The 27,158-nt window shown below is 41.6% G+C and overlaps 1 protein-coding gene and 1 pseudogene across 5 annotated transcripts in view; one reads left to right on the top strand and one right to left on the bottom strand.

Moving 5' to 3' along the window:
• The window catches only part of TNFAIP8 (TNF alpha induced protein 8), a 137,509-nt gene that overhangs the window by 98,468 nt on the left and 11,883 nt on the right, over positions 1-27,158 (top strand). The window lies entirely within an intron of this gene.
• Positions 19,206-19,385, bottom strand: LOC122701215 (annotated as a pseudogene).

The raw sequence follows: 27,158 nt of genomic DNA, 5'->3' as shown, positions 1-27,158 counted from the left end.
AGCATCTCAGATTGTGAGGACCAAAGAAGTGATTTTGAAACTAAAGTGTATTGAGTGCTTTCCTGTGTTAGGCACAGTGCTAACTAAGTATCTGATTATGTATATTATCTCATTTAATACTTGTCTAATAACACTTTGTTTTAGTTCTGCATAATGATTAAGAAAACTGAGGTTCAGAGAGGTTAAAAACCATGTCTGAAACCACAAAACCAGAAAAGGTAGAATCAAGATTTGAATGGAAACCGTCTATCCATAGACCCTGATGTGATGTGGTACTGCCGGGGCTCTCCCCCATCCTCAAGTAATTTTGACACTCAGGAGGATGCTGTCTGTGAGTCCTGGGTCTACTTGTACCCCATTGCTGAGAAGACAGGAGTAGAGAGACCATGTATCTTGGAGGAGAAAGAGAAGAGCCCAGGCACATGGGCAGGGAGTCTTGAGTGCATCCTTCTACCCCTGATGCAGGAGATCTAGGAACCCAACAGGGCTGGGTGGGAGGTTCTGGAGCCAGTGCCAGCAAGAGAGACCAGAGTACCTATGGGACAGGAGAAGGGACCTCACTTTCTGAACCAGAGGACAGCTTGAGAATGGAGAGTTTGGACTTCCCAGGTCACTGGGGATGTGTGTGTTGTGTTATTACAACAGGGTGACTTTGTAGCATCCACTGTCTCCAGTTTCTTTAAAATCTGCAAGTTGTGTAGATACGTGTGAGTGATTCTCAGCAGAGTTGTTCCGCTCACTTATTTCGTCATCTCTCCTGATAACATGTTAACTTGTTGGGCACATGCACAGGTGTTTATACTCAATTGTGTTTATACTCAATTGTATACTCCTCAGTGTTAATGACACTTAACAGGTGCCTAACTTGTTCCTCATTGCTTCTGCTGTGGTTTCTCTGAGCTCCAGGTTGCCTTGAGTCCCTCTCACCAGAATCTGCCAGAGCTGGGGTTCGAATTCCTGGTGGGTTTTTAGGAAGCCGGTCTGGATCACAAGCTTGCAGTCAAACAACTGAGATCAGTCAAATGCCAGGACAAAGTATGTCTGAGCTTTGCCCCTCAACACACGTGTCAGCGGGGAGCCTTGCAGAATCTTCTGGGAACCTCATGGTCGGCATCGCCCCACCTTCCAGAAATTTTAACTCTTCCAAAAGTAGAGACTTCCACTACAAAGAAGGGGACCAATATCTGTCAGAGTATTGATCATAGAAAAGCTTGTTTGTTCCATGGTGGTGGTTTATTAATATCTTCTATAATCAAAAAGCTCAATGGTATCATATAAGCTGCCACACCGGGGTGCCTTCCCTGTTTTAACCTCACGTGCTGTGGCAGCTTATAAATCAAGTTCATTGCTAAGCATCACTTTACCAGTGTTTTCCCCACTTTCCCCAGCCCTGCCTTGCCCAGGGAGTGATGAGTTCAGAGGTGAAGCTGTAGTTCAGCTCTGAGGAAATCCATAGCCCTTGGTACAGCTGACCTTGATGTCATATATAATGTAGAAGGTGTAGCCCGTGCTTTAAAACACCGGACTTTGATGTGATTATGTTTCCTTTTATATAGTCATTAGCCTTGGAGTGCGGTGTGCTGACAAGGACTAAAAATGGAAAGTCCATTTAGAGATCCATGCCATACTGTCTCCTTCAGGGTGCCTCACTGGTAACCTGGTGTTGCCTGACCCCCCACCCCAGCTCTGTAAGCTTAATTATCCTGGGGCCTTTTTCTTCCTCACTTCTGAAATTTTCATCAGACTGAATTTGCATCACACCTTTCTTGTCCTTGCATGAGGATGCCCTTGGGAGAACCAGGATAACATGGCTGATTAAATTCCCCGCTCCTGGCAGTTGATAATCCAGGAAGTAGCAAGAGAATGCAGTAGGGTGAGACAAAGTCTCAGGACCCAGTGATTTCATTTCAGAATAATGCAGCACATCATTTCATTAATAATACAGAATAATTCCTAGAGTTGCCACAAACCATTTATTTGTCAACATTTCCTTCCATATGAGAAAGATGCTAACAGCTTGGGAGACAGTGAGGTGAACATGGCTGTATACGTCTCTTCATTCAGTACATTGTACCTAAAAAGATAGTATAAGCTGAAATTTTTTAAAAAAATCAAATCATTATATATATGTGTAATATTTAAGGAAGGTCCACAGTGAAAAGCTTTTTGTAATGAAATTGATTCCCCCTACGAATGTAAGTAGAATCCTCATGGCTGAGAGTTAAAAGCAACTCCAAAGCTCCTTTTGTCTGACTTCTTTATTTAGAGATGAGGAACCAAGGCCTAGAGAGGTGATGTTTAGGTTCTTTCTATCCACCTTGTGCCTGTTTGGCAAATGAGAAATTTCACAAGCATCACGGATTTTTGCATGAGATCTCCTGGAAGCAGGACAACCTCATTTGTTTGTGGGTATCCTACACTGCCTTTTGGGGGAATTTGCCAAACCTAAATGGAATGGTTGAACACACAGAGATTGACGATTTCACCTTCTCTTATGTGTTCCTCGGGAAAGTGAAAGATGAGGAGGTACCGTGAAATAAAATTTCGCCCTGCAATAGAGCCTTCAAGATCCCTGGTTTTAAAAGTGGTAGACTGAGTGAGAGGTGGTTAAGAGTGAGCTCACTTGTTTTCATTCCTTTGAGAATGTGGCTCAGGAAAATTAGCTCAATAGCTGCCGATTGGGCAGGGGTGTCCTTCCTTGGGAGAAGGTTTGCATGTATGTGGCCAGGAGTGGGTGGGTATTCGGACACCAGACATGCAGTTGCAGGAGCCGGTGGGTGGCTCACCACCAGATTTTCCCCAGAGCCCTGGGAGCCCGGTGCATGCTGGGGGTCAGAACTCGTTGTTTTCTGAGAAGCAGCTCAGTGTTCCCTCAGCCACTGGTCAAGATTCCTGAAAGACCGGTTGCTTAGATCTTTTTTCCTCCAGTTGTGTTAAGATATAATTGACATGCAGTGCTGTGTAAGTTTAAGGTGTATGGCATAATGATTTGATGTACATATATGATGAAATGATATGAAATGATTATCACAATGAATTTAGGGGATATCCATCATATCATATAAGTTCAAAATTAAAGAAACAAAAAAACTTTTTTTTCCTTGTGATGAGAGCTCTTAGGATTCACTCTCTTAAAAACTTGTATGTATAGCATATAGCAGCGTCACTTATATTTATCACGTACCTTAAATCTTGTCCTAAGGGCTTCAGAACCTTGAGGGAGAGTTAGGTATGGAGCTGGGGTGTGTGAGTGAATGACTGCTGAGTGGGTTGCTCTAGGAAATTAACTCCTGTCTTACTAGGTTGGTACCTTATGATATTTATGGTTTTGACGATGTATGGGGACTTGTGTTTGTGTATATAGCACTGTCCGTGGACTTATATGGGAATACAGTCTCCAGCTTCATCATGACAAACAAGATTTAATTGTATAAATAACTGGGAGTAAACTTTCTTCCAAGGAAATGCAGAAGCAAAGAGGCCAATAAGCTAAGTGCCCTAGGTGACCATGTCAGCCTGAGGCCTGAAGACTTAAGACCTCATGTGCCCACACCAGGGTTGCCTGTCAGGAAGAGAACAAGCAATTTATGAACTTTCCTTCCATCGTGACCTGCCGTGTATCTAGCTGTTAGTTCACCTGGCCCATGTATGTGTTTTCATTTGGCCCCCTCCTCTAGGCTGAGGAGCCTGGGGTTCAGAGGTGTCTCCAGGTCACAGGCTGTTCTGCTCACCGTGGACAGTCCTATTTCCTGGGTTCAGCCTCTCTGCCTCCATCACTGCTGCCTTCTCTGGGCCTTGGATACTCACAGCAGCAAATGTTGGCTGAGTTAGTACTTCTTCTGTGTGTGTAGAGAGCCCCACCCTCAAAGAACTCCTGTTTCAGGGCATCACATGCAACACATGTGCATTCATAGTACAAAATACATGATGGGGGTTTAGGTTGAGTACAGGCCAGAGGACGATGTAGAATCTAGAGGAGAGTGTTTTCACCAGACATCACAGGCAGTGGTGCCTTCACAGAGGGGTTAGCTGGGACTTCAGTGAGGCCCTTTAGGGAAGATGAGTGGAAAGAAGAGTGGAAGAAGAAGGTTTAGAGCACCATGGAGTGGAGGGTTCATGGCAAGCCTTGGTGGGCCATATTGCAGCAGTACATGGCACCAGCCTGGAAGCCAAGCTGCCCAGAGGGACACGATGTAGCAGACAAGGCACTGGGCATCAGGAGACCAGTTCTCCTCCTGACTTTGCCCTTGGTTGTCTGTGCAACTTTCAGTCACTGATGAGTCTCTCTGAACTTCAGCCTTCCTCATTAGAAAAGTGCAGGCATTGACAGTAGACTAAAGCATGCCCTGTATAGTGAAGAACAGGGAAGCCTGGTGTGCTTCAGCCCTTGGGGTTGCAGAATCAGACATGACTTGGTGACTGAACAACAAATGCCCCATATACCATTTAGGAGACAAACAAAATTATTGTAAGAAACTGTGGGATTTGAACTGGAACATGGCAGGTGCAAAGTAGTGTTTTAGGAATACGAAGCAGATGAGTGTCATCTCTTTTTGCCTTTTCATAGTTCATGGGATTCTCAAGACAAGAATACTGAAGTGGTTTGCCATTCCCTTTTCCAGTGGACCACATTTTGTCAGAACTCTCTGCCATGACCCGTCCGTCTTGGGTGGCCCTACATGGCATGGCTCATAGTTTCATTGAATTAGACAAGGCTGTGGTCCATGTGATCAGAAAGTGAAGAAGAACTAAAGAGCCTCTTGTTGAAAGTGAAAGAGAAGAGTGAAAAAGTTGGCTTAAAACTCAACATTCAGAAAACTAAGATCATGGTGTCCAGTCCCACCACTTCATAGCAAATAGATGGGGAAACAATGAAAACAGTGACAGACTTTATTTTGGGGGGCTCCAAAACAACTGCAGATGATAACTGCAGCCATGAAATTAAAAGATGCTTGCTCCTTGGAAGAAAATTTATGACCAACTTATACAGCATATTAAAAAGCAGATATTACTTTACCGACAAAGGTCCATCTAGTCAAAGCTATGGTTTCTCCAGTAGCCATGTATGGATGTGAGAGTTGGACTGTAAAGAAAGCTGAGCACCAAAGAATTGATGCTTTTGAACTGTGGTGTTGGAGGAGACTCTTGAGAGTCCCTTGGACTGCAAGGAGATCCAACCAGTCCATCCTAAAGGAGATCAGTCCTGAATATTCATTGGAAGGACTGATGCTGAAGCTGAAACTCCAATACTTTGGCCACCTGATATGAAGAACTGACTCATTGGAAAAGATCCTGATGCTGGGCAAGATTGAAGGCAGCAGAAGGGGATGACAGGGGATGAGATGGTTGGATGGCATCACCGACTCGATGGACATGAGTTTGAGTAAGCTCCAGGAGTTGGTGATGGACACGGTGGCCTGTGTGCTGCAGTCCATGGGGTCACAAAGGGTTGGACATGACTGAGCGGCTGAACTAACCTGAAGCAGACAAGAATCCTAGATTGGTCTGGAGGATCAGCTGAGCCAGGGTAAACAAGCCCAGGCAGAACAGTGTGTGCATCTTCAGTCAGAGAAGGAGAATAGGTTTCCCTGATATGAGCTGTGAGGGAAAGATTGAAGAGAGAGGTGAGGGCTGGTCTGTGGAGTTGGTGTCTGAGAATACCCACTTTTACAAGGGAAAGAGGTAGATGCGTCCAGTAAAGGAAATAGAAATGGAGACACTCGGTAAGTAGGAGGAAACCAGAGAGAGAACAGGGCTTTGGAAGCCAGGAGAATGAGAGTCCTATGGAGGCCGTGGTCAGCCATGTCTGAGGAGAGGTGCTGTAGAAAATAGCTTTGCTGTTTTCTCCTTAGGCCTCAGTAAAAGCTGGGAGCCTGTGTTTGAAGAGCTCGTCTGCTGAGAACCCCTCATGAATGTTCAATCAATATTTAGTGTACAGAGACACAACATAAAGTTTACCATCTTCACCATTTAAGTAGATGGGAAGTGGGGGCAACTCAGGTGGCGCAGTGGTAAAGAATCCCCCTGCCAATGCAGGAGATGCAGGAGACGTGGGTTCGATCCTGGGGTGGAAAGATTCCCTGGAGTAGGAAATGGCAACCCACTCCAGTATTCTTGCCTGGAAAATTCCACAGACAGAGAAGCCTGGCAGGCTACGGTCCATGGGATCGCAAAGAGTCAGACATGACTGAGCACACACACATTTGGGGCCCAGGGGATGGCTGCCCCAGCTGTGAGCAGGTGCTCAAGCTCCTGAGGAAGGAAGACTTTGATTATCCAGGACCTTCCAAGTCCTAGTTGCCTGCAGACTCCTTCCTGATCTCCTTACCCCCTTCACCTCTGACCTCTCCCTGTGGCATTGCACAAAATCAGCCCTGGTGCATGAGACTAAGAAGTGAATATAGGTGTAAAATTTAATCCAGTTCTTTGTACTGCAGACTGTAACTGCAGCCATGAAATTAAAAGATGCTTGCTCCTTGGAAGGAAAGCCATGACAAACCTAGACAGCATATTAAAAAGCAGAGACATTACTTGCCAAGAAAGGTCCATATAGTCAAAGCTATGGTTTTTCTAGCAGTCATGTGTGGATGTGAGAGTTGGATCATAAAGAAGGCTGATTGCTGAAGAATTGATGCTTTCGAATTGTGGTGCTGGAGAAGACTTTTGAGAGTCCTTTGGAGAGCAGAGAGATGAAACCAGTCAATCCTAAAATAAATCAACCCTGAATATTCATTGGAAGGACTGATGCTAAAGCTGAAGCTCCAGTCCTTTGGCCACCTGATGCAAAGAGCCAGCTCATTGGAAAAGATCCTGATGCTGGGCAATATTGAAGGCAGGAGGAGAAGGGGATGACAGAGGATGCGATGATTCGATAGCCTCACTGACTCCAAGGACATGAGTTTGAGCCAAGTCCTGGAGTTAGTGAAGGATAGGAGCGCTTGGTGTGCTGCAGTCCATGAGGCTGCAAACAGTCAGAGACGACTTAGCGACTGAACAACGACAACAACAGCAATCTACTGGGAAAGAGTTTGGGCCAGTCTGAGAATTAGAGTTTTTCTCTCTTCCCTTTCACCTTCACTTCCTGTCTGCTGAACTGTTCTCTTCCTGTGACAGGAACACATGTCTTGGAAAACCATTGATGCTTCTTCCAGGGATACTCTAGATCTGACATGTAATATGAAGCTCTGAGGGTTTTGGTCTTATACATGTTAAATAGGATTTGGGCCATGCTAGTAAACTGAGCCATCCTGAGGAATTTTTTATTTCCCCTGAGGTAAGAACCAATGAGGTAAGGCTTTTGTTGGTGATTAGACAGCTTCACCCAGGAGGTGCTGGATAAATAAGGAGATTTCCCTGGTGGCTTCCTGCAATGCGGGAGACCTGGGTTCGATCCCTGGGTCAGGAAGACCCCTGGAGAAGGGAATGACAACCCACTCCAGTATTCTTGCCTGGAGAGTCCCATGGACAGAGGAACCTGGCAGGCTACAGTCCATAGGGTCGCAAAGAGTCAGACATGACTGATTGACTAATAAGCACAGCACATAATCACAGAGACAAAACCAACTGGGGCCTGCCTGTGATATTTACCTGGTTGAGAAGTCTATTTCCCATTCTGTAAAAAGCAGTCAAGGATGGGCTTGCTCCAAGGAACATTTTCCTTTTGTAAAGTTGTCTGATAAAAGTGCACTGACTGTTCTCATACAAAACCATTTTCACTTTGGGGTTTAGTATCACAATTAAGTCAGTTACGAAACAGCTAGAATGAAAATGCACCCCTCCCCAATATCACAAGTGTAAAAACTGGACTCAAGTTTTTCAGAAAAAGGAGACAATTAAAGAAGGAGTCTCAGTTTACAAAAAAAATTTTTTTTAATTAAAAATTAAAAAAGAAAAAGACCCTTTCTCCAGAGTGTTTCTGGGAAGGTAGAATTCAGGGGCCAGTGGCACTAATAAAAGAGAAGGAGAAGAACCTCTGGGAAACCAGAGCAGTGAAGGAAGTCAAGGGAGTGGCTTTCTGGCAGGTTTTAACATTGCAAGGGAACAATGAGGAAGAAATAGTGAGCGAGGGGGAGTGGCAGGCGGTGGCAAGCACGGGGTGGGACCCAGGCCTGATGCAGAGCCTCCAAGGGGAGAGAGAGGAAGGGAGGAGTAAGAAAATAACTTTAAAATGGGGTGGTGGGGGGAAAGAAGGGTACTGTATGCAAAACCAGAGAAGTGAGCAGCAGTATAGGCAAGAGACCACTATGACTGAGGGGAGGCATTTCGGCAGTCTGTTTATTTTGTTTGCTGGTGCAGTTAATGGGGGCGGGGGCTGGTATGCAAGGGTGCTGGTCTCCAAAGCGCGGTGCCCACTTGGAGCCCATGAAATAGTGGTGTTCAGAGGACACACAAGCTCCCCAGTTCTTCTCGGGCAGGATTAACGCTGAGGCCCATAAACAAGGACATGACGTTGAGGAATGCTGATGTTTTCAGCCAAATGGGGGCCTGTCAGAATCAAGGGCTGTGTTGTGCTGGCTTGGATTCCTACTGACTTTCTTACTGGCTTATAAAAACGATTTCCTCAAAAAGCTTGCCAGTGGCAGATGATGAATTAGAAAAGCAGTAATGCCAGCCCTGGGGAGGCATGTCGGAACTGTCAGCTGTACTGTGCCACCCGTTGGATGGAAGGCCAGTGGGACTTGGGGTGAATGGAGCTGGAGGAGCAGAGAGCTATCACCCCTCTCTCAGTGAAGCTGTACCCAGTTTATGGGGGGTTCACTTACTAAAAAGTCTGATGGTTAGCAGGCTCACTGAAGAATTTCAGGACGAGGGTTTTCAATGGGCTGAGCTGGTGTGAATTATTTGGCTCACTCGACCGTTGGTCTGACTTGATGATCAAGGTGAGGACCTCAGACGTGTGGGCGGTTCTCGGCATTCCTGTTGACGCTGCCCGTCCCAGCGAGCTCTGGGGCTGCCCTTCTGCACCAGCTCTTGGGGCGTGAGGAGGGGAGGTGTTCCTCCTGCTTCTCGGCAGTGGAACTTACGTGTGCCTGTCTCAACATGTGTAAGGGTTAATCGGCTCAGTGTAATTGCTGCTGAGAGAGGCAGCCTAGCTGAAGCCTGACACAGTCCTCCGAGTTCCTAGGAAAGGGGTCATTCTTATAGTCCTCAGTTGTTTTCCTCTCTTTCTCAAAGATGGGTTTTTAATGTAACATTATGGTATTAGAATCCCATGGACAGGTCTTCCCAGTTGACTCAGTCAGTAAAGAGTCTGCCTGCAATGTGGGAGACCCAGGTTCAATCCTTGGGTTGGGAAGATCCCCTGGAGAAGGGCATGGTAACCCACTCCGGGATTCTTGCCTGGAGAATCCCCACGGACCGAGGAACCTGGTGGGCTACAGTCCATGGGGTCACAGAGTCGAACATGACTAAGTGACTTTCACTTTCAGTTTCATGGTATTAGAATCCCAGGGACAGAGGAGCCTGGAGGGCTACAGTCCACGTGCTTGCAAAGAGTCAGACACGACTGAGCAACTAAGACTTTCATACTTTCACATGGTGTTAACACCAGTGGCTAAAGACATTCCTGATCTGTAGTTCAGTCCTTTGCATTTTTTTCTTTAAAATTCTCAGGCGACCTTTCATTTAAAATACAATTAGAATGAAATTAAAAGAAAGAAAGAATAACTTGATTCTGTTGTTGCTTAGTTTGTTGAGGCCTTCTGCATCTTCAGGCCTTTCTGTAAATGAAGATGTGGAACGTCAGTTGGACTAGTTAATCCAAAGGGGGAGTGGGAGAACGGTTATATTTGGTAGGAATACTGGAATATCACAGAAATTACCAGGAAATGGTCTCTTAGAGTAACATTGTTGTCTTTCTGTTCTGTTTTCATGCCAGCATCTAGCGTTATTCTGTGAAATAGTCAAACCTGTTTTCACTGTATATCTTTTACAGCTTCAGTCAGCCAGATTTTTAAAAAAAATATTTGATGCTGTTTTTTATTCCATGAATGACTCAATTGACTGAATGTAGCAGCTACTAAACTTGGCAGTTTGTTGCCATCGTCATGCCCCTGGACAGGAAGTGTTCAGTATAGATATGACTAACCAGTTTCCAGGCTTAAAAATAAAGTGGGGGATTTCTGGACAGAATAAGTCTTTGTCACCCAGTTCAACATGCCTGACAAATCTGAAGCTCATGGCAGCGGCTTTACTTTCTCACTTTTTCCAGGCCAGCACTTCACCTGACATTTTCTGTTATACAGATTGAAACTTACTTTATGGTGTTTGGTGGGTTTTGTTTTGTGTTAAACAAAGTAAGAGGACATTTGAAGAGTCGTGAGAATCAGCTACAGTCAGTATTCTCTTCTTGTTACTTCTTTTATTTTTAGCTTCTTTTAAATCATCACCCTCCTGAGGCAGGTGATGGGGAAAAATAACCTTCATCTGCCTAGGTAGCAGCTTAAAGCGTCAAGGACATGCCACAACGCTGTATTCTCAAGACTTGTCTTCTTGAATCTAAGGATCATTCGAAGCAGTACTTTTTCCACAAAAGTTACTTCCAATCATTTTAGTGATTCTTAAGATTTCTTTTGTCAGGAAGAATTTATACTATTTTGACAGGTCCCCAAAGGTTTTTCAGCATCTCTCTACCTACAGTTATTATTTCAGGACTTCAAAGATAAATTTCATATTTTATTTTGCCATGCTGTCTCCCTAAATAATGTCATTTTCCCTCTCTTAATACAAGTTTTTCTCTCCTTTCTTATTCTAAACAGCCGTTTAGTTTGTGGGTTTTTTTTTTTTTTTTTGTCTTAGGGATTTAAGAAGTGTAAAAACCATGTTTTGTGGAAATGTTAAATTAGACACAACATTTATTAGCTGAGAGTGTCTATAACAACAGCAGCAAGGTGTTTCACTTAACTCTGTCCAAGTGTTTGTCTCTGAGCTTCTGTGTGTTTTTCATATCAGAAACTATGCCAGAGAATGATGATTTAAAATACAAAATGCATGCAAATATTTTTAGTCTGGGTTAGGGTGAGGTCAGTAATGATTCTTTGGGACAACTCAGATTTATTTGCCAAATTTAGAAATAAATCATAAATTTATAAATAATGGGGTTATAGTCACTATATTTGAGCTGAATGTGGCTGTGACCCTGAAGTGATGCTTCTCCTGTGCTCCTCCTTACCACCTCCTCTGTTTTCAAGAGTGAGGCAGGAAAGAGTAGGGTAGTCCCTGCTATGTCTTGGATTAGAACTTGATAAAAATCAAGTTTATTGAAAATATAGGTATCCTGTGCTCCAAATAACCTACACCTGTTCTAGCAAGATGTTCTCAGGGGAAAGAGGGAACTGTGTATACAAGCCAAACTTTGATTGAATAAAATGATTCCCCTGAGTTGCTTTTTTTTTTTTTTTTTAACTTGAGTGTCTTACAATTTACTGCTTGAATGTTGAATGCATAGAATTAGAACATTGCAGGCATTGGCAGGGTGATATTTTTTCTTTTTATTTCATTTCTGGCACGTGCCCAATTTGCCCCATCTATCTTTTCATGTAGCTGCCCAGTCTCTCTTCGTAAGAATAAACAGTCTTCTTTTGTGTTTGTCACAGCAGGGTATTACTCATAAATTAGGCCTCTGCTGTGGTGATTCCCTGATTTAAAATGTTAATCTTCTCTACCTTTTTTTTTTTGTGTGAAGACTACTCTACCTTTGTAGCCTTGTTGTGTAGCCAAGACTCTTTGTGGCCAAGACTCTTCTAGTTTTTGTGATACTGGACACGTTGTAGGCAAACGGAAAATGCTTGATAATCAGTGAAGATAAGGGTAGACATGGTCTGGAGGGTAAAATATTTTGCAGAACTTAAACCTCTGCTGTTTCATGAGATTGATGGATCATCCAAACATTGATAATGAGCCATCATCTGACCTTCTATCTGATTTTTAGCTACAAGAGGGCACTGTGCTCTGTAGGTAGTTTACCATCCATGGTGCCAGCTATCAGCTGAAACCAAGATGGACATTCAGAATGTACTCTGCAGATGAGGGGCATTTAAGAAGCCCTGTTAGGACCTTCTTTTTGCTGGTTCTTTTGAGGCCGTGGAGGTGATAACCAGTCTCTTAGCTAGTGTTTTGAATCATGGTGGTCATGCTTAGGCTTAGCACAAAGCCATGGTGGACTTTAACCAGCTCAAATCTGTCCAGGTTGATGGAGGATGTCACAGGCTAACTTACTACTTTATCAAAAAATGGAAACTGGAGAGTTGTCTTTCACATTTGGGTCAGTCAGGCTCTATTATCAGAGCGTTTTTGGCACATCCTGTGGGGCCATGGAAAAGGGAGTGTTTTAGGCAACTCTTGTGTTTGAAATGCCTTCTTTTGTTTTTTTAAACTAGTTTTTAGTTGTTGTTCACTGTGCCACGAAAGCGTCTCTCCATTTCCGTTCATTGGAATTGCTGATCTGTGGAGTTCTTCCTGAGTTCCAGCCATTGTAGCTTATTACTAGTTAGATTTTATTTAAAATGAAAAGAAATTTTAGAAGAAAGATTAGAGAAGAAAAAGATGTTGATTGAGGGACAGAGAAACAGTGGGTGGATCCAGAGGTAAAACTCTTTGGGGCTCCATAAAGCCTTTTAGAAACTAAAATCTTAGCTCTCACTTGTTTGGTTTATACCTGGCAGATAAGAAATGAACTTAATCAGACTTTGACAGCAAATTAAAGGCCTCAGCCCTCTTTAATCGTGCATATACATGCTCGGAAGTTCTATCAACTAATGGATGGTAAACTGCTAACCAGGATGATGTGAACTGTGCCTAAAAAGAAAAGCTTGTCTCTAAAACCAGATGGGCCCCCAAAATGGCCACCACTTTGCCTTGAGCCCAAAGACAAAAGAATAGCTGTTACTAAGACCTCTACTGACCCAACACCAGCCTCCAACTACTGTGGCAGGCATCTTTGCAGCGATCCTTCATGATGAAAAAAATACTGTATTAAAATATTTCAGATTCTTTTTCCTCCATCAGAATGCAATGAGCTGTAAGTCAGCTCAAGAAAAGATGACCCAACCCCTGACCCCTTGGTACTTTATAAGGCGCCATTAAAACCTTGAAGACCCCAGGCATTATTAAGGCTAACATTTGGAATCTTAATCCAAGAATTCTAAAACATCCTCTTTTTTTTTCTCCCCACTTTGGCCTGTATCTAAGGTTGCTCTATTTTGTGATAATACCAATTTAATGGGAGAAAAATATTCAAGATGTTAGAAACTTGCTATTCAATAATTAACTTTCTTTTCATTAGCTAGAGTCTCTAAACATGGTTTAAACATTCATTTAAACATGGTTTCTAAGTTTCGGGAGGAGGGGGGTCAGTATGATATATGGTTTTTTTTTTTTTTATTCTGTATGATATAGTGGAAAAAGATTTCATTTTAATTCATCAACAGGAAAAATGTGGTAGTATTCATTTTGGGTGTTTGCTACAGAATGTGCCCTGCTTTGGAATGTGGGTGGAGTTCTGGCATTTTTATATTTGTATGTTTCAGGGAATTAAAGGTACAGAGAAGCATTTGTCCATTGCCTATATAAAGACTAACCATACAGCTGACAACTTAAAAATACTGTATGGGATGACATTTCATGTCCTACAGTAGCAACTGTTTCCTTAATTCTGAGATTAACAGATGGCATTAAAGATGGATGCTGAAAAGAGGAAAAAAGGCCCTTCTTTTTGCCAAATTTTTTCACTCCCCTCACCATCCTTTTCAAGGCAAGAGTAGATTGAATGACATCAGCTGAAAATTAACAAGAGATTAGTTCAAGGGGAAAACTGTCCAGGTAGGGTAGATTTAATTTTCAGATTCAGAAACTGACTCAAATCATACACTCTAACGATTTGATTCATCTTTTTTCTAATCATCTTGTCTTTACAATATACATTGTCTCATGTCTTAGAGATAAATGCAACACTATTTTTCTAAGATATGTTCTATTTTTGCAGCAATGAGAATATTACAAATCATATGAAGAAAAAAAATCAATAAAGGTAGATTGCCACAAACATATAAAAGCAGTGTTTACTAAACTAATATTAAAAATATATAAAACACTGCTTTTATATGCTTGTGGAAATCTTTGTCCTGTGTCTCTTTACCAAATTGAGCCAAGTGGTGTGAACTGATTCTTCCTGGGCGTATGTGACATCTGGAGTCATCCCAGAAGGTTCTCAGCACCTCTGCCCACCCCAGAAACAAAGCCTAGTCACTTGTCCCCGCCCCCTTCCCAACCTGCTAGACATACTCACTTCTCTTTAAAACCAAACCTGACCTAAATAGGATAGCTTTTACTTAACACACCCGTAGTAACTGCTTTCAGTTCTTTATAATATCCTCAAATTTAAGAAAGAGCAACAGTATACAGTTATGTGTCCCTGTGTCTTTCACCATATTGGACACTTTACTTATTAGAACATATTTCAGTTCATTTAGAAACTGGTTTGCAATTGCTGAAAGTTCCTGCAAAGCTCTCTCACAGGGGTTGTCAAGACAGGCATATGCCAGGACTGACCAGGTGTAAGTTAATGCCAGAAGGTGCTGCAATACAGAAGACCCATCTCTGCCCTTGAGGAGCTTTCAGTCCAGAGGAGATATCAGATGTGTGTATGAAGAAGTACATGCAAGGGGATGCCACATTTGGGTTAGAGAGGTTCAGGAAGGGCTGTCTGTGACCGGGATACCTGAGGCACAATTGTTGAGATGAGTAGCATTGGTAAGAAGGTTTGGACAGGATTGGATAGGATTTCTGGAACTACAGTGCCTAGACCATTGGTGGTGGTACAGTACATGATTTTAGGAGGCCTGAGGCACAGAGCTAGACAGTCTTCAGTAACTTTACAAGGCCACTAGTCCCTTTCAACTCCCTTGGAATCCATTGCATCATTCCCAGAGAATGCCTATGTTTGGGGTTGTGTGACCTTTGCCACCTTACTCACACTGACTCACACCTTTTGTACCATGCAGGTAGACTTGGGGCTCATGGCCTTTGGCAGTCAGCAACGTCTGGCTAGAAATGAATAGTACTGGGGGTTTTCTTCTCATTGAAATAATTTTTATGATTTAAAAAAAATTTTAATGATTTTTATGCTTATGGTACATTTAGAGGAAGAGTACCACTTTTCATTCACATTGTTTTCATTGGTTCCTTTTAAAATAGTTTTTTAAAAATAACATTTTAAATAACCAGAGGGAAACAAAATACAGATAGTCAGTGGAAAACAAAGACAAGCATTAACATGGCTGGACTTGGAGGCCATTTTGCTAAGTGAAATAAATCAGAGAAAGACAAATACTATATGACATCACTTATACATAGAATCTTAAAAAATACAACAAATAGTGTATATAATGCAAAAGAAGCAGACTCACAGATAAAGAGAACAAACTAGTGGTTACTAACTGAGGGGACAGTACAGTGGTGGGGAAGTGGGAGGTACAAACTGTTGGGTATAAAACAGGTTCAAGGATTTATTGTACGACATGGAGAAGATAGCCAATATTTTAAAACAACTATAAATGGGAAGTAACCTTTTAAATAGTATAAAAATTATTTTAAATATTTTTTAATAAAACAAAGGCAAGTTGTGTTGGTGGTGCTCAAAGAACGAGCATTTAGATTGTTGCTTAGGTAAATACAGGATAGCTTCTAGGGTGAAGAGAGAGATTTTTCAGCAAGTATGCTGAGGTGGAAAATGCAAGGCATTTTGAGGGAAAGGTGAGTCTAGAAGGTGGTGGAAGCCTGGAGATGTGTTGACAAGTCAGAACTAGGAAGCCTTCTTACTCAACCTGATTGCCAGCCAGGGGAACAGAGGGCTGAGACTGGACTCACTCTTGGAGTCACTCCCAGGTCTGAAAAGTAACTCAGAAAGGTTTGAGTCCCTAAACCTCTAAAGCAGGGTGGTTAACTCACATGTCTTAGCTAATTTCCTGACCCCTGTGGGCCTGTGACAGATGGTAAACTGAACAAAACCTGTTTCTTATCCCCTTGCACCCTCTGCCCCCAGATGTTACAAGAAGATCAGATTTTTCTTGAGAAATGGGAAGTGTGAATTTTTAGGTCACTGCTCCCAATTTTTACATCTTTTTACTAATTAGAAAAACAAAATTAAAGCCTTGTGAGGGCCCATTTTGGGGTTGATGAAAGTGTTCTGGAATTAGATAGTGATGATTGTCACCTGTTGTGAATATAATAAATCACGGAGCTGTACCCTTTTTAGATGGTTACAATGGTCATTTTTATATGATATGGATTTTATCTCAATTAAAAAAAAATTATGGGGGCCCAACCAAAGCATGTTGCCAGCCCAAAGTTTGTAAGCTCTGTTTTAAATGAAGGAATTACTCTCTGCTACATTTAGCAAAATTTAGAATCCCAATATAAAGTACCTTCTCACTGGGGAGCCAGAGACCAGGAGTTAATGAGGGTCACATTGTAAATTTGCATTAACCTCTCGGCCTCTTTGTGTGCCTGTGGTCTCCATGGCTTCTTCCATCTCTTAAAGTAGGACTGGCAGCAGACATGAGGAGAGATGAGATGGTGGCTTAAATCCTGAAGGACTGGGTGAGTGGGCGGAGAGGCAAAACTTCAGAAAGGTGGGGGCTGCCAAAGTGTTTCAGAGAAGTGATTTATTTTGTTGTTATTTGGCAGCTAGTGGTAAAATTGATTGGTTATTTTATTTGCCAAAGTTTATGTTACCCAAATATCTACCATTAGGGAAGTAATCCATCTCTCAGACAGCAAGTTAATGTACTTAGGGAAACGTTTTTTAGTTCTTAAAAGAGATCGACTATAATGGCCTTTTTTAGTTATTTTCTTAACTGAAAAATGAGTTTAATATACCAAGTATGACTCAACATAAAAGGATTATGATTATTTTAACAAAACTATTTGGCTTTATTATTTTTAACTACAAGTTAGCCAGCTTCAATAAGGGCAAAATAGAAAAGATTTTTATGTTATAACCCTAACTTAATTTTCAACTTTTTCTTTCTTAACAAACTAGTGAAGAAAGGTGAAGTTTATGCCTTTTTAAATTTCCAGTTTCTTATGAATTTATCCTTAAAAAATGCTTTTTTAGTCTTAAAAAAAGCAGCATCTGTCCTTAAAACAGAATTGTCTTATCTCTGCAGAGTTTGGGTTATTCAATAATTTTTACCAGTTTCAAATGTTATCAAAAGATGATTTTTTTTTTCCGGATGCCTATCTTTAGTTATGAATTGACTTGTTTATAATAAACTTTTCCCAAAGGACTATATTGCAATATTTGTTTCTTAGGTAAATTTGAGATATGATATTTTAGATATAATACCTAATTAAAATAATATAATTAACTTATAGTTTCTTATGTCATTATATCTTATTTTAAAAACCAGTACTGTTTTCCCATTCCTCCCTTGGCTTCCTTCTCCCCCAGAACAACCTGGGAATTTCTTTTGACCCAGCAGATGCATTTGAAAGATTAATTGAACATTTATTATGGATCAGTTCAGTTCAGTCGCTCAGTTGTGTCCGACTCTTTGCGACCCCATGAATCGCACACTCCTGCGATGAATTGCCAGGCCTCCCTGTCCATCACCAACTCCCGGAGTTTACTCAAACTCATGTCCATCAAGTTGGTGATGCCAGCCATCTCATCCTCTGTCATCCCCTTCTCCTCCTGCCCCCAATCCCTCCCATCATCAGGGTCTTTTCCAATGAGTCAGCTCTTCTCATGAGGTGGCCAAAGTATTGGAGTTTCAGCTTCAGCATCAGTCCTTCCAATGAACACCCAGGACTGATCTCCTTTAGGATGGATTGGTTGGATCTCCTTGCAGTCCAAGGGACTCTCAAGAGTCTTCTCCAACACCACAGTTCAAAAGCATCAATTTTTCGGAGCTCAGCTTTCTTCACAGTCCAACTCTCACATCCATACATGACCACTGGAAAAATCACAGCCTTGACTAGACAGACCTTTGTTGGTAAAGTAATGTCTCTGCTTTTTAATCTGCTGTCTAGGTTGGTCATAACTTTCCTTCCAAGGAGTAAGCGTCTTTTAATTTCATGGCTGCAATCACCATCTGCAGTGATTTTGGAGCCCAGAAAAATAAAGTCTGACACTGCTTCCACTGTTTCCCCATCTATTTCCCATGAAGTGATGGGACCAGATGCCATGATCTTAGTTTTCTGAATGTTGAGTTTTAAGCCAACTCTTTCGCTCTCCTCTTTCACTGTCATCAAGAGGCTTTTAAGTTCCTCTTTACTCTCTGCCATAAGGGTAGTGTCATGTGCATATCTGACTATACAGTGGAAATGAGAAATAGATTTAAGCGACTAGATCTGATAGAGTGCCTGATGAACTATGGATGGAGGTTCGTGACATTGTACAGGAGACAGGGATCAAGACCATCCCCATGGAAAAGAAATGCAAAAAGGGAAAATGGTTGTCTGAGGAGGCCTTACAAATAGCTGTGAATAGAAGAGAAGCGAAAAGCAAAGGAGAAAAGGAAAGATTCCCATTTGAATGCAGAGTTCCAAAGAATAGCAAGGAGAGATAAGAAAGCCTTCCTCAGCGATCAATGCAAAGAAATAGAGGAAAACAACAGAGTGGGAAAGACTAGAGATCTCTTCAAAAAAATTAGAGATACCAAGGGAACATTTCATGCAAAGATGGGTTCAATAAAGGACAAAAATGGTATGGACCTAACACAAGCAGAAGATATTAAGAAGAGGTGGCAAGAATACACAGAAGAACTGTACAAAAAAGATCTTCATGACCCAGATAATCACGATGGTGTGCTCACTCACCTAGGGCCAGTCATCCTGGAATGTGAAGTAGGTGGACCTTAGAAAGCATCACTATGAGCAAAGCTAGTGGAGATTATGGAATTCCAGTTGAGCTATTTCAAATCCTGAAAGATGATGCTGTGAAAGTGCTGCACTCAATATGCCAGCAAATTTATTATGGATAGGAATAAATATAAATATAACCAACCCCAAAGATTTCCTTTTCAGGGAAAATGGAAGCAAATAATTATGATACAAAGTAGTTTGCAAAAAGAAAGTTTTTGACAGGATTATTCAGTAAACACTTCAAGGAAGAGATGATATTTGGGAAGCATCATTGAGGAATGGATAGAATTTCACCCAAGGTGGCTCTCCCTTGTTTCCATCAAGTTTCTGCTCAAATGCCACCTTTCCATAAAGGCCTTCACCAACTGCCCTGGAGAAAATAACAGTCTCTCCACCACCCCTACTGTTTGCCCATCCTCTCCACCCCCACCAACACACAAAATCCCCTTATTTTTTTCTATTAGCAATAATCGTGCCTCGAATAAACCTCATTGGCTACGATACTGCCACTGTGCAAAGCTTCCCTTATTTTTTTCTAATCCCTGTCACTGTTTGACATATGTATATACAGATTTGTTAATTTCTGTCTTAGGGTCTCCCTCTACTAGAATCTGTGCTTCTTGAGAGCAGGCACTTTGGTGCTCAGTAAAACATGTGTTGAGTGAATGAATGAGTAACTGGCTGGGAGAAGGCTTTTCTACTAAAAGTCTGTTTACTGATAGAGCTCCAAACTGTATGGAAAATCCAAGTTCAGCTTTCTCCCAGGATATTTACAAATTTGGCACATTCACCACCTCTCTGAGACCCAGTGAACACATTCTGTAGAAATTAGGGAGAGAGTTTGATGCCTGTAACTATATAGCAAGTGTTATGAAAACAATTTCTTATTACTCTTAACCTTCCTACCTTTTTCCCAAGCTAACTTTCCGTAAACATTCACTAGCTACTCATAATTTAGGTTTAAATTATTTCTAATTTAAACTCACATGTCCTTTGGTTTCAGACATACAGACTCTGCTGGGCAGAATTCTAATTTCTTAAAAGCCAGTAGGAATTCTATAGGTTGGTTCCGAAATGTTGTCACATTTCTTTCTTTCTTTTTCCCCTATTTTTTGACCACATGTGACCACACCATGCAGCATGCAGGATCTTGTTTCACTGGCCAGAGATCAAACCCATGCCCCTTGCAGTGGAAGCACTGTGTCTTAACCACTTACCTTAACCAGAGAAGTCCCTATTCATATTTAAAAATGGCTGCAGAGCCTGGAAACTGAACGTACCTGTGTGAAGATGGCCAGGGAAGGCCTGTGGTAAACCAGGAAGGATATCTCCTTCTAAAGGCGGACAGCCACAGTTTACCTCAAGACCAAGGTTGCCATGTGGGAATGTGGGCCTGTTTTGGTCAGACCTTATGATTAGCCAAAAGAAAAATCAGAAACATAGAATTTGAGGCTACATTTTTTAAAAACATGACCCACTAATTCTAAGAATACAGTTATCATATGTAAAATAGATGACCAGTGCAAGTTTGATGCATGAAGCAGGGCACTCAAAGCTGGTGCTTTGGGAAGACCCAGAGAGATGGGGTGGGGAGGGAGGTGGGAGGGGGGTTCAGGATGGGGGGCACACATGTACACCTGTGGCTGATTCATGTCAGTGTATGGCAAAAGCCACCATAATATTGTAAAGTAATTAGCCTCCAATTAAAATAAGTAAATTAATTTAAAAAAAAAAGAATACAACACTATATGGGCCAAACAACAGAGTGTCTAGGTTGCAACCTCTGTAAGGCATCCTAATCTAAATAAAACAATGGAGGATACCTGAGCATTAAGAGCGGGGAAAGGGTTAGAAAGAGGGGTAGAAATCACCTCACAGAGAACCTAAGTGCCACTCTGGAGGTAGCCAGCGGTAAGCACATTTCTTCTGTAAACCACTAGGGTCTTTTCTTCTTTTCTTTCAAGGTTATACCCTGTAATTTTAGAGCTTCAGTATATCTTGATATTTGGAATGAGATAATTTACTTTAAGACCCAGCAAATCTCATCTTACCGTTTGCTTACCTTTAATGGAATCTAGCCTCTTAGGACTTGACATGGCTCTAAAATGCTTGACTAGCTTAACCTTATCATACAGTTATTGGGGAAAGGTTTTGACAAGAATGTTGGGAGGCTGTGCCAAGAGGCATATTTGAGAGATGCCCAAGTTGAGGCCAAGAGGTTACTGCTCCTAAAATACTCAAACACATGGGTTTGGGATATTTTCATGGAAGATGCCAGAACATTTGCAGTACGGATTCAGTTAGCTAAATATGGTCACTTCACCAAATATAAGTGTCTGTTTATTCTGTATGTTTTGGCAAAAGACAGGAGAGAAAAGCAGTAGACCAAAAAAAGAGAGAGAGAGAGAAAAGAAATGAAAATGCCTATCTTTTATATAGATTATTCTGCTTTAAAACAAAAGGTATTTAACATCCCACAGTTGGGACTATGTTTTCATCCATTGAGTATAAGTAAATCCATTTGTTAAGCTCTAGATACGTGAAGTGGAGTTGATTCCCTGACATGTCTTAATGAATTACTGGTAAAGATAGTGATAGGTTCCAGCAAGGCAGATGGGAACAGTGGACTTTGTCTCACTCCATGGAAGCTGGAAGGCACGTGTTAAGCACTTTGGAGAAGAGAGAGATGCATAGACAGAGTGGTCCCTTAGTTGTCCAGGATTGTAATCAAGTAAGCTAAGACAGAAAGTTAACTCTCCCACAAGGCAGAAAATATACTGGAAGAGGGAACGTTTTATTCTTTCCTTTGGATTTAGATTACTTTACCACTGGATTTTGGAAAAACTTTTTGGAAGAGGTGGTATTTAAACTGAGCCTTCAGGAGTGAAACAGGGTGTACACATCATTTTGCTTTCCTTTTTTTTCTCTCTTCTGATGTGTAAGGCCTAGCCTCTTTTTTTTTTTTTTTCTTTAAGTTCAAGGAGTTACCTTGTCTTGGAGAGTAGATAAGCTCTATGAAGTGAGATTATATAGCTGGCTCAGTCGCATCACAGCATTTGATAGAAAATTTATGAAGAGTATACATTCTCTTAATTTCACTTTTCTTACAGAGCAGCCACGCCCCATAATTGACTGCCATGGACCCTAACTACGCCCCTCGCTAAATGCCCTTGGACAAGTCCCTTGACTGTTGAGCCTCAATCCTCTCATCTGCTCCCTCAGGGTTACTAATACTAACCCTCAGGTTATAATAGTAAGAGGACCAAACCAGAACAAAGCCTTTCATAAACACATGAAAGTGTTATTGTAAAAAATATTTTGCAGACCACACAAATGTCAGCTGTAATTTGGTTGTCTGGTTGTCTGTGTTATATAGCCAGGAGCAGCCTGAAGAGACCTGGAAGGCTGTGCTGATCACCAATTCCAGTTTTAGGGGCTGGCTCAGTAGCTAAACTGCACTCTAGTGTGTTGGCATTTTAAGTCTGTTACTGGTTTTCATAGCACAGGAGTGAATATAAATATTCGTGAGGAGCCAGGGCCTCTGGCAGGATGGGAGAACTTAGGGGGTGGAAAAGTATAGAACATCATGTGGCTTGTTTAGAGGACTTTCCTCTATAGTCTGGTAGAAGCTCGGCTTATATCAACAATGGAAAGGCCTCTGTCCTCAAGAAGGTATGTAAATAAATTCAGCTTAATTGAAAAATCTTTAAGAAAAACATAAAGTATCCTAATCCCATATAATAACGCATATAATAAATAAGGAAGATTTCATTTAATTTAAAAAGAAAAAGAATAGCTCACTAAAGTCAGTTTGATATAAACACTTGTAGGATATTCTTATTTAATTTCAAACTCATGTGAAGCCTAGTGATAGAGTTAGGTCCTATTCAAGTTTTGATTAAAGTATCATATAAAGAGGGTAACTTTTCTGTTCTCTTTGAGGCTTGAATAGAATAAGCTCTACTGTGAAAATATTTTCTCTGGATTCTGTGTGCAAACTCACATCTAGTTTTAGGTGAAAAAAAAATTTGAGGAGTTACATCTCTTCATAGGCTTCCCTAGTGGCTCAGATGGTAAAAAATCTGCCTGCAATGCGGGAGACCAGGAAGATCCTTTCTGGGTCAGGAAGATCCTTCTGGAGAAGGGCATGGCAACCCACTCCAGTATTCTTGCCTGGAGAATCCCATGGACAGAGGAGCCTGGCGCGCTACAATCCATGGGGTTTCAAAGAGTCGGACATGACTGAGAGACTGACACTTTTCACTTTCACTTACATCTGTTCATAGGCTATTTACAGCATGTCTTAATGGCCAAAGTATGTCTGTTGAAAATTGTAAAGTTTTATGTTGTAGAAGTACACCTCAGAGTAGGGATCTTCCACCATTACCTTCCATCAGAACCATCCATCAGAGTGCTTCCTCCAAATACAGCTGCTTAGACTGTAGTCCTGAGGATTCTGATTAAGTCCAACCATGAATTTCTAGAAAGCGCCAGACCTTCTGATACACATAGCCCTTGCCAAAGAGATTGCTGCCCATTTCCTGCTGTATCTGTTCTTTCCCTCCCAAAGCTTTCTCAGAAACTGAGTACCATTGTAGTAAATTTTCCTGGCCTTGACAACAAATTATACGTAGTTTGTGTTTAAGGTTTCTCTAAAATGATGACCTGCTGGGGTGAGATGGTGGTGGGGGCACAGAGTGAGAGGGAGGATCAAGACAGAGGGGATATGTATATACTTATAGCTGATTCACAAACCAGCACCACATCGTAAAGCAATTATCCTTCAATCAAAAATTTAAAAGTTTCTCTAAAATCCATAGGACCCACATGCCTCATTGGGTTTCTCACATATAGGTACGCTGCTGGGCAGACTTTTTCATTCCTAACTCTGGTAGGAATTCTGTAGGTCAGCTCTGGAATGCAGTCACATTTCTTTCTGTTAAGGCAGACTCTTCTGTATCTTCCAAGGCTGCCTCTTGGGTCAGTCTCTATTTGTGAAACCTTCCTCAAACCTAATTTCCTTCCATTTCAGCAAAATTATTGTTCCTTCTCTTTGCTACTATTGCTTTCAGGATTCTGCTGAGCTCTGTAACCATCTGCTTCCTGCCCCCACTCCACCTTAGACTTGAGTGTCTGGACAGAAAGGATAGGTTGTTTATTTCTGAAACCACAGTATCTGATACATTATGAACACTCAGAAGTTTTGTTGAATGATTCACGTCTTTGGGTTAATGTCCTGTCATCTCTCCTCACTCCTATTTCACAAGTCATCATCACAAGACTCTTACCATCCCATACCAGCTGAATGTCAACAATACCTACCTACTTTAATAATAGGGATAACAACATTAATGACAGTAGTAATAATAGTTCACATTGGTTGATGTTATTTTTTCACACCTGGCGCTCCCCTAAGCACTTTTTATGGGTTATTCCTGTTTAATCATCATAAAAACCTCAGGTATCCTCATTTGCATGTGGGGAAACTAAGGCACAGAGAAGTTAGGTAACTAGCCCCAGAGACCCAGCACTCAATAGCCAAACTAGGGTTCTGACCCAGACAGTGAGCCTCTGAATCCCAGGCTCACAGTCACCACCTTACTTGTCTTTTTGCCTGGCTGCCTGTCCTGCCCTCCCCTATTTACAGGAGACAATTATGAATCCATTCCAGAGGAATAGCAAGAATTCAAGTCCATTTGTTAGCCAATAATTTTCACTGATCTTAGCCTACAAATTTGTTAATGGGTCATCTGTGTAGTTTGAAAAACCTGAGTAAGTAAAGTTAAAATGTTCCTTTACTCCACTAATCCTCAAGACCTTTAATAATTATTAGTACATTTTTTGCCACTCAAATGGGACCCTTGTCCCTCATATACACTGTTTCCCAAACTTATTTAGCTAGAGGGAATTACCCCTCACCCCTCGCTTAAGACTCTTAACTTCTTGAAGAATTGGGTTTTTGTTTTTAACATAATTCAGAATAAAAGCTGGCTAGTGCTCATGTGGGGTTCCCAAGAAATTTCTCAGGTCCTAAATATTTGGGTAACCCTGACTTTTGACCCTTTCTTATTTAGTCTTGAGTGCCTTTAGTGCTTCAGTACTTAAGTAGTCTTTAGTGACCACTTACATTTACCTGCTGGAAGAGGCACAGATTTGTTGTCAGAGCGTAATTGCTAATAGTACCCTTTTCAGAGGGATCCCGTTAGTATGATAAACTGCACAGTTTCTCTAATCATAACCTCCCCCTGCCCCAGTTAAGTAAAGACCTCTGTTTCAACCTTGCTACCTTCTCACCACTCACTGAAGGACTCTCATTGCTATCACATGAATGGGACTAAAGATAACAGCCATGTGCCTCTGGCATCTCACCATTTTATGTCCTAGTCGTGCGGGGAATTACAGAATTTCATAAACTGGAATTACTGTTTAGTCTCTGATCACTCAAACGTAGCATTAATAAGAATTACAAGCCTGTAAGACTTCTTAATGCCTCTTGATGAGGGTGAAAGAGGAGAGTGACAAAACTAGCTTAAAATTCAACGTTCAAAAAACTAAGATCGTGGGATTTGGTCCCATCACTTCATGGCAAATAGAAGGGGAAAAAGTGGAAACAGTGATGGATTTTATTTTTTCAGATTCAGAAATCACTGTGGACAGTGACTGCAACCATGAAATTAAAAGGCGCTTGCTCTTTGGAAGGAAAGCTATAACAAACCTAGATAGCATATTAAAAGGCAAAGACATCACTTTGCCGACGGCAGAAGTCTATATAGTCAAAGCTATGGTTTTCCTGGTAATCATATACAGATGTGAGAGTTGGAGTGTAAAGAAAGCTGAAGAAGTGATGCTTTTGAATTGTGGTTCTGGAGAAAACTCTTAGGAGTCCCCTGGACAGCAGGGAGATCAAACCAGCCAATCCTAAAGGAAATCAACCCTGAATACTTATTGGAAGAACTGATACTGAAGCTGACGCTCCAATACTTTGGCTACCTGATGTGAAGAACCGACTCATTGGAAAAGACCCTGATGCTGGGGAAAGATTGAAGGCAAGAGGAGAAAGGAGAGACAGAGGATGAGATGGTTAGATAGCATCACCAACTCAGTGGATATGAATTTGAGCAAACTCTGGGAGATAGTGAAGGAATGGAAGCCTGGCATGCTGCAATCCATGGGGTCACAAAGAGTCAGACACACCTTAGTGACTGAACAACAACAAAAACCTCTTCACCCTGCTCAGTATCTGTCTATTCATATATATGCTCATCTGTGCAGAGAAGACAGCAACTCTGAAAGGATACCAAAAGAATAGTTGTCTCTGGAAAGCAGTGGTCAGGGTCAGGACTGCGCAGTGGTTAGCAAAGCTGAAAGTGAGACTTCTCACTTTAAGTATTTTTATTATGGCTTTTGAATAGTCTAAGCATGTTATTTTTTTTAATTTCATTTTAAAATATTTTGAAACTAGTCTGGGTTTTCCCTAGAAATGCAGGATGTTTCAAACCCAGCTGGATTGATCTATTTTATTGAGTCCATTTCTTACCACCAGGGAAACCTGGTATCTTTTTTTATTTTTATTTCATTTCACTTTGTCAAATATTATTAGGTCTTCCCGTTCCCATATTTCAAGAGAGAGTTTTGTTGTTGTTTTGTTTTGTTTTTATGCTTGTATGGTATAGCAGAACTCTTCAGAGAATGGGTTGGATTTGGACATATCTAGGATCAAGTTCATCTCTTCCACTTACTGACTGTACGACCTTGAGAAAACAACTTAATTTCTCTGGGCCTCATTTGCCATATCTCTAAGTGGGAATAATTACCTCCCTCCTGAGATTGTTGCGAAGCTTCAGTAAGATAGTGCAGATTCTAGGCAGTTCTGGGGATAATGTGGTGTTAAGTTCAAAATACAGTGACTAGCCAATGAGTTCTCATGACTGTTAACCTCTCACTCTGAGTAGCCACAAAATCCATTTCTATTGCTGTAATCTCCATTCTAATATTTACAAGACTGACATCCCAAGGGATCCAACCATACCCCTTCATACAGATATCATCAAACTTTCTTCCAGCCCTGGTGTAAGTGGATCTAGACACATCAGGCATATCTTGTCAGAGTTTATGCTTTCTAGAAAGCAATCACGGAGAAGGCAATGGCACCCCACTCCAGTACTCTCGCCTGGAAAATCCCATGGATGGAGGAGCCTGGTAGGCTGCGGTCCATGGGATCGCTAAGAGTCGGACAGGACTGAGAGACTTCACTTTCACTTTTCACTTTCATGCATTGGAGAAGGAAATGGCAA

Source organism: Cervus elaphus, chromosome 9 (genome assembly GCF_910594005.1).
Source record: "Cervus elaphus chromosome 9, mCerEla1.1, whole genome shotgun sequence".
Taxonomy (NCBI): domain Eukaryota; kingdom Metazoa; phylum Chordata; class Mammalia; order Artiodactyla; family Cervidae; genus Cervus; species Cervus elaphus.
The sequence above is the reverse complement of the archived record's forward strand: the minus strand, read 5'-3'. Positions and strand labels throughout refer to the sequence as shown.